The sequence below is a fragment of the Prionailurus viverrinus genome, chromosome B3, assembly GCF_022837055.1.
Source record: "Prionailurus viverrinus isolate Anna chromosome B3, UM_Priviv_1.0, whole genome shotgun sequence".
In the NCBI taxonomy this organism is placed as follows: Eukaryota; Metazoa; Chordata; class Mammalia; order Carnivora; family Felidae; genus Prionailurus; species Prionailurus viverrinus.
In genome coordinates, this window is record NC_062566.1 from 38,679,038 (window position 1) to 38,686,829 (window position 7,792).

At 42.2% G+C, this 7,792-nt stretch overlaps 1 long non-coding RNA gene across 2 annotated transcripts; it reads right to left on the minus strand.

Annotated features, from left to right (window-relative positions):
- Nucleotides 1–1,622: 1,622 nt before the first annotated feature.
- LOC125168898 (uncharacterized) lies at nt 1,623–3,108 on the minus strand. Of its 2 annotated transcripts, none has more exons than XR_007153335.1 (2): nt 2,672–3,108; nt 1,623–1,809 (listed from the first exon to the last, which is right to left on the minus strand). It is a non-coding gene; the product is annotated as an uncharacterized LOC125168898 (long non-coding RNA). The 2 variants fall into 2 exon arrangements; XR_007153334.1 differs by having other exon boundaries at nt 1,623–1,830.
- Between the last annotated feature and the right edge of the window lie 4,684 nt (nt 3,109–7,792).

Genomic DNA, 7,792 nt, shown 5'->3' on the forward strand with positions numbered 1-7,792 from the left:
CCCTTCTTTCCTGAGTTCAGACGTTGGCTTTTCCCTTCCAAAGAAAGTAGCATTTAAGCTTAAGACACAGCACTCCCCCATATGGTCTGCCATGGAGTGCTATCTCAAAGATGAGATAGCATCAGGTGGGGGTGTGTTGGGGGTTGTGTAGGAGGTTTCTACAGCTTCCTGTGTGGTTTCTTTTAAGTTGAGGATGGGTTTTGGTACCTCTTTTCCCATGGACTCAAATGTTTCACATTTTATCATCCTATAGGAGAACTTTACAGATGTATGGGAGTATTTATCATGTATACAAGAAAATTAGGTGTTCATAGGGCCAAGTAAGGAGTAAGGGGTTGTAGGGCAGGGTTGGGGAGACAGTTGCAGTACTTGACTATTCCCTCTTCTCTGTAGAAGGGGAAGTGGTAGGCACCAGTCATCAAAAGGAGGCCATGCAAAATGGTTCTGCAGCCCAGACTAGCCAAAGCCACAGTGCCTCTGCCCAGGCTGCAAATGCTGAAATTAGCCAACTGCAAGATTTTATAGGCAACTGGTTCTTTTAAAAGGAAAGATAGCTTAAAATTTATTTTTACAAAGAAAGTAGAAACATGGCCACTCATCCCATGAGTAAATTCTAGTCACTCCCTGGTTCCTCCGTTTGTTCATACATTGAACATCCGTGTCTTGGAGACCAACTCTTCCTGCTTGAAGCCCAGGGCTAGGCACTGTGAAAGGGGAATGGAAATTTAAAAGACCAGCCCTGCCCTCGGGGAAATAGAGTCAAATACAACTAACTATAATTGTATTTAAAGAAGTCACTAGATGGGAGGTAGACATGACTATATGGGATAAAAAGTTCCTCGTTTTTATGAAGTTTGATTACATAGCATATAAAATTGGATAATCACTAAAATCACACAAACATTTAAAACACATGCACATGCACACACACTTTGCCTTCCCCTCCAGCATCTTTAATTTTCTATGCCTGATCCCTTAGAGTAGTTCCATTTTCTGCATGTTTTTCCCCCTAGCTTTGTCAGTCTATACCTCCCTCTCTTTTCCTTTGGGAAAGTTGTTTTCGCTTTATACAGGACTTACTTGATTAGGACTCAACATTCAGGAACATGTGTCTAACAGAAGAGAGTGCCTGGATCCTCTCTGGTCCACTCTTAATGCCAGCAATACCACTTAGAGCCTCCTCTAGCCTTTTTGTGGATCAATGGGGTGGTGGTTAGAAAGGCAAGCAGAATGAGCCAAGTAGAGTGAGCTGATAGGCATCCCTCAGAAGAACACTGGAAATGTGGTCCATTAGAGATATGTACTAGGCTAGCTATTTTGTCCCCACATCTTTTAGAGTGGAGAGAGCACAGGCATGTGGCTAGACCAACCTGGCTTTGAATACTGCCTACTATTTTTGTAGCTCTAAGAGAGGTATTTGACCCTTCTAAGCCTCTGTTTTCCTATTTGTAAAATGGAGTTGAAAATACTCATGTAATGTAAGAATTTAGTGAAGATCAAATTAAAGAATTGCATGTGTATATGCATATATGTAAAATATGTATGTATAATGTATATATAATGCCTACATAGTACCCACTAGATGGTGACTAATATGACGAGCTATTATTAAACAGCCTCTGTGAGCTTTTGTAGGACTTTAATGAGTAGCTCTAAGGATGAAGTAAGTAGGCAGAGTGGCTGGGTTCAGTCAACGTGGATCATACTCCTTCCCTTTAACTTCCTTGTTGAGGCCAAATCCAGAGTCCAGCCTGGTGGCGGCAGTTGGTTCAGCTTACAGGTATTCTTGCTGTCATTTGCTTCTGAGACCTGGAAAGGGCATAAGGATGCCTCAAAAGGCAGGGAGCCCACATGTCACTACGTTTTCCACTGTCTGCCTAGTTTTTCTTAACACCTCAAGATGAACTCAGATCCATACCCTGGTTACTGATAATTGCCTCTGTATTTCATCATGCGGGATCCTGTGCTGTAGAACCCTGGCCTAAAGTTATGTCCTTATATTTTTCTGTCATTTTGTTTACCCAAAAGGGCTACTTGGTGGACCATCCCCAAAACATAAGACCCATACTACCCACATTGAGACATGTTCCAATGATGAACTGAGAGGTTCTCCTTTGGCTTTTAGGCCATGTTTATCTTAAAAAGTCAGTGGCAGTCTCCATAGACTCCATTCCACCTACCTCAAAGGCTAAAAAGTATGCAGAAAATTATTTGTACTTCTGTTGCAGATGTAGAAATTCTTGGAATCTTATGGAACATTCTGTTCCACTAACAGGATTCCAGAATAGCATTAAGAGAGCATCAAATCACTTGAGTTACTTGCTGGGACTTTTGGAAGTTAAGCAATCTTTAGCTAACCTCTGTTTTATATTTGATCCTCAAAATCCACATCCTAATACTTGGGAACATTAAGAGTGGAACCTTCTTCTCCCAAGCCAGATTGTGTTTTGGATCATTTTATAGTGTCTGCTGAAATTACCACTGATAGTGCCTCTGGACAGGAAAGAGACTTGGGTTTCTCTGGATGGAAAAATGAGTTATATCCTTACCCTTCTTGTTACCCCCACAGTCTGTGTCAAGACAAGTTACTGAAGTGAGGGAGATTCTATGTCAGACCAACCTTAAAACCCCTTATCTTCACTCCACTGGTGTAAAGGAGAAAAACACATACCTACAAGGAGGTTGGGAGGTGGTGGTGGGACTTCATGGTGCCAAAGCTACAGCAAGCATTAAGTCACTAAACTAAGTCAACAGCAAACTTAGAGGTGAATTGTGCTGCAAAGCCAAAGACTAATGTCATCCAGAGAGCAAAATAAATTAAAAGGCAAATTGCTTGCATGCTCTGTCTTCCTCTTCCAGTATCTGTCTCAGACTGATGCTTAACGTTGGTGTAAAATAAATCTTTCAACCTTGCTTTCTTTTTAGGTTATGGTCAATTCTTCCTAGGATATTGTAGCAGTGAGAGGTTGCATGACATGGAAGGAGCCAGCACTGCCGTGCTCCGGCCCTCCATTTCCGTCCATGTTCCTGCCATCTCCGTCTGCATAAGAGCCCCCGCCCCCGCCACTGCTACTCTGGTCTCATGGCTAGTCCTGCCATCTTAGCACTGATAACCTCACAAGGTATCTTGGAGTCACTGAACACAGAGAAGGCTGGCATTCTACAGTGCTATTGTGATGATCATCTATCATCTTTTTCTAGCTGGCTTTGCCATCTGACTGGCAAAAGTATTCATACTTCTCTACTTCTCTACTACCATCTACACGGGACTAAGGAATTGTTCAAGGTGGTTAATGCCAAGTAGGTGAAGATATGGTCTTCAGTCAAAAGGTCTCCTGTTCTCAGAAGAACATCCAGGTTCCCAAATGTGTTTTTTCAGATATGCTCTGACATTCATGCAGGAAGTGCTTGATGAGCTCTTCCAGGATCCCAGTATCAAGATAGGCGTCAAAACCTGGAGCTGTCACCATTGAAGAGCTTTTGATGGAATTGCGAATTCTGTCTCAGGCTTGGGTTTCAGTTCGAGGCAAATTGGAAAGGAGTGAATGAAATACTAAGAATTTTGACCTAGATACTTAGTCCTCACTGAGCCACTCTCTAGACTGTGACCTAGAACAAATAACCTGACTAACTAGCTCTGCATCTCTGTTTCTTCAATGGGAGACAAGGAGGTGGTTTTCTGGTACTAACGTGTTTGCTATATATTCATACTTGTCAAATACGCTCCAGACCAATCCCCAGTTTTGTCTTGCATTTAAACAAATTGTTATTTATTTTTTTATTTTGAGAGAGAGAGAGGTAGGGAGGGAGGGAGGGAGGGAGGGAGAGGGAGGGACAGAAAGAGAGGGAGAGAGAGGAATCCCAAGCAGGTTCCATGCTGTCAGAACAAATCCTGACATGGGGCTCGAACTCACGAACTGGGAGACCATGACCTGAGCTGAAACCAAGAGTTGGCCGCTTGACTGACTGAGCCACCCAGAGGCCCCTGTCTTGCACTTTTTATAATGACCTAACTTTATAGTTCTCTTTTTCTTGACTCACTTTTTTGGGAGAGATCTGTGCCTCAAACCTCCTGCTGTCTGAGACACAGTGTCTGTGCTCCCTGACTTTCATGGTATCATTCAGTCCTGTGCTTTCCAGGCTGTGTGTACTCTATCCACTACAGGATGGGTTCCTTCAGGTAGACATCTCTACTTGTGGGCCTCAGCTAAGTTTTTGTTCAAGGAAAGGGCCCTCAATCAGCTAATCAGAGGCTGAATATTTCTAATTTGAACACCTTGCTCTTGTCCTTAGCACTTGTGCCTGGAATTGCTTTCTCAGGACAGTCTGGGAGCATTCTCTCAGGTCTGCCTTGGTCTTCTACTATTCTCACCTACTCCTTGGGTGATTTTTCACTTGAGGGTTTTTGGGAATCACTTCCAGATACCTCTACCTACAAAGAATACTTCATTTTCTCATTCAAAAAACTGAGTGATCATCTTCCCCACCTCCACCTTTTACCTCTCAAATCTATTCTGTCTCCTGTATTCTCCATCTCTTTGGGTGGCACCATCAACCACATAGCCTTCTAAGTTTGGAACTTAGGACTTATCCTCACTTCTGCTTCCCCTTACTCCACACTTCCAGTCAGGTACCAAGGACTGTTAGTTCTATCTCTTTGCTTTCTCTCTAATGAGTTCTCTTCTTGCTGTTTACTCTGCCATGGGCTTTAGTTCAGAGTTTGACATTCCTTTTGCTGACAGTGTTCTCTTCCTATAGTGGAAATATGATTATGTCTGTGCCCTGCTTAGAACCCTTGCCCTGGTGCCCCCATTACCTACTAGTGAGGTGTGAACTCCTTGACACAACGGACAAAGTTCTTTGTGATCTGGCCTCTGCTTGCTTCTCTTATATTCCTCTTTTACCTTGCACTTGATGGTCCTGCAATATCAGAGTCCTTGTGGTCCCTGAGATGCATCATGTTGTCAACACTCCTTGCTCTTCCCACTTGCTATTTCTTCTGCCTGGAATGCCCTTCCACCCTTGTTTACTTGGGGAATTACTGTTCATCCTTCAAATGGTGGGCTTAGTAGACAGCTTCAAAGACTCCTCACAGACAGGGGAACTTATTTCCTTCTCCATGCAATGCACCTTTGCTATGTCACTAATCCAAAAGTGTAACAATTTGTTTACATGCCACCACTCTCTTCCAGACCACAAGCTCCTTGAGACAGGACTTAGCCTTTATTTGCCTCTTGAACCACAGTGCCTAGCACAACGTCTGAGACATGGTTGATATTCAGCTAAGCTGAGTTCTCATCGAAGGTAGCTGAGTGCCAAATTACCAAATTATAGGGTTCCTTAGCGATAAAGAGGTAACTCACTTATTTTATTCTAAGTTGTCAAAACAGTCATATGTTTTAATTTTTTTTTTTTTTAACGTTTATTTATTTTTGGGACAGAGAGAGACAGAGCATGAACGGGGGAGGGGCAGAGAGAGAGGGAGACACAGAATCGGAAAGAGGCTCCAGGCTCTGAGCCATCAGCCCAGAGCCCGACGTGGGGCTCGAACTCACAGACCGTGAGATCGTGACCTGGCTGAAGTCGGACGCTCAACCGACTGCGCCACCCAGGCGCCCCAACAGTCATATGTTTTAAAACATCCAGTCATAATTCTGCCTAGAGAGGAATAAAGCAAATGGGAAACCAAAACTATGAAGACAAGCATTTTGCATTAGGTACAAATTAAAACAGCTAGGTAAATACGAAGAGAGCCACAGTGGGGGGTTTTAGTGTGAGTTCCTCAGGAAATATTTGCAGCTAATACTTTTAATTGATATTTTCCTGGAGCTGCGAATGTTCCACTGTGTGGCTGATTTGTTCCCATTTATTTTTACCTTTCAGTTGGCTTTATCTTTGCAGAAATTATCGGTGCTGGTTCCATTTTATTTTCAGTTGCTCATGGTGTGCTACCAAAGTAAAGCAGTTGGGGGCCCATTGGGATTTCAGAGCTGTTTGATTCAAAAATTTATTCTAGTGAAACCTCTTTAAACTATGGTGTTTAAAACCTCATGGATAATCAAATGAGATGAAGAAATTGTCCCCTCTGGGAAAACATACTTCAATTTGTAAAATATTTCCCTCAGATGTCTTAAAGAGGAAAGGAAATTTTTTTCTGAGAAACCTACTAGCAGCATGACATGATCTGTGTTAGAAGTAAACCCTCAAGGTCCAGGTCAGCATCAAGGTGTTTGAATACTCTTGGTTCCTGGAGCTGTACACGTTCCTTGCTGAGGTCACTGTCCAAATCCCCTGCAAAAGAGATTCTCTTCCTTGAGGGATTTGTATCAAGAGGGAAGCTTAGGCAAGAGCCTAGCTTTGCAAGTAACGGCCACTCACTTCTTCTTTATGTCAGCAGAGGCCAACTTGCAGTGAGGGATCCATGGGGTGGCCAACCTTCCCAGGCCACTGCATATTTTTAAAACTTTTCATCTGGGCTAGACAGTGGACAGTTTCTTAATCATATGTAAAGTGTGACTAAAGCTTCCTCAGGAGGTTTTGTTGTTATTGTTTTTTTTTAAATCTATGTGTAAGCCCCTGAGTAAGACCAGTGGGCTTGCTATAAAATGCAACTTGAACATAACTCCCCGAGGACATCTTGCATTCCGTTTGCCTGTTGTGCCTGGTATTTAGAACTTTGGAAGCCCCTGTCCCGTGTTTCCCAGTGGTTTAGAAAGCCTGTTTCAAGATCTCTGCCACACTTCATCCAAGGCCACATCTAAGGAGAGTCAGCCAGGGGTTGCTTGGGAAGAAGCATGAATGCAGCTCCTTAAGGAAACAGTGCTTCTCTGCACTAGTGTTTCGTTTTTCTCTTTTTTACTTCTTCAGTCAGAGTCACTGAGTTACAATGTACCTAGAATGAAATTTACCTTATTGGTGGACAGTTATGAATGGTGACAACATAAATGGTTCTGCAATCACCACAACCATCAAGACGTAGAATACTTCTGTCTCCCCACAAAGTTCTCTCGAATGTCTGTGTAGTGAATCCTCTTTTGCTATCTCAACCCTGGGCAACCACTGAATTACTCCTTGTTCCAGTAGTTTTGCTGCTTTTACAGTGTTATGGAAATGCAATCACAGAATATTGAGACCTTTGACTGTGGTTGCTTTAACTTTGCAAAACACGGAGATTTATCTTTTTTATTGCACGTGTCAGCAGTTTGTTCCTTTTTATTGCTGCGTAGTGTTTTATTATGCAGATGTTCTACACTTGGTTTATCCATTCACCAGTTGATGAACATTTGGATTGCTTACAGTTTTGGGTGATTATAAATAAAGTTGCCATATACGTTTGCTTATAGGTTTTTATGTGGGCGTAAGTTTTCACTTCTCTTGAATGATACCTAGGAGCAGAATTACTAGTACTGTGTTAAGTGTATGTTTAACTTTATAATAAACTACGAAACTGCTTTCTAAGCGACTACACTTTTGTATGTCCACCAGCACTGTATGAGAGTCTTTTTTGGTCTGCATCCTTACCAACATTTGGTATTGTCTTTTTTTTTTTTTTTTTCAATTTGGACCATGTCAGTAGTATATAGTACTGTCTCATGGTTTTAACTTCCATGTCCCCAGTGATTAATGATGTTCAGTACCTTTCCATCTGCTTATTTGTCATCCATAACTCTGTCTTGGTGAAGTATCTATTCACATCTTTTGTCCATTTTTAAATTGGGTCATTTGTTTTCTTCATATTGGGCTTTAAGTACTCTTTATATATTATGAATAAAAGTCCTTCATCACATGTGTT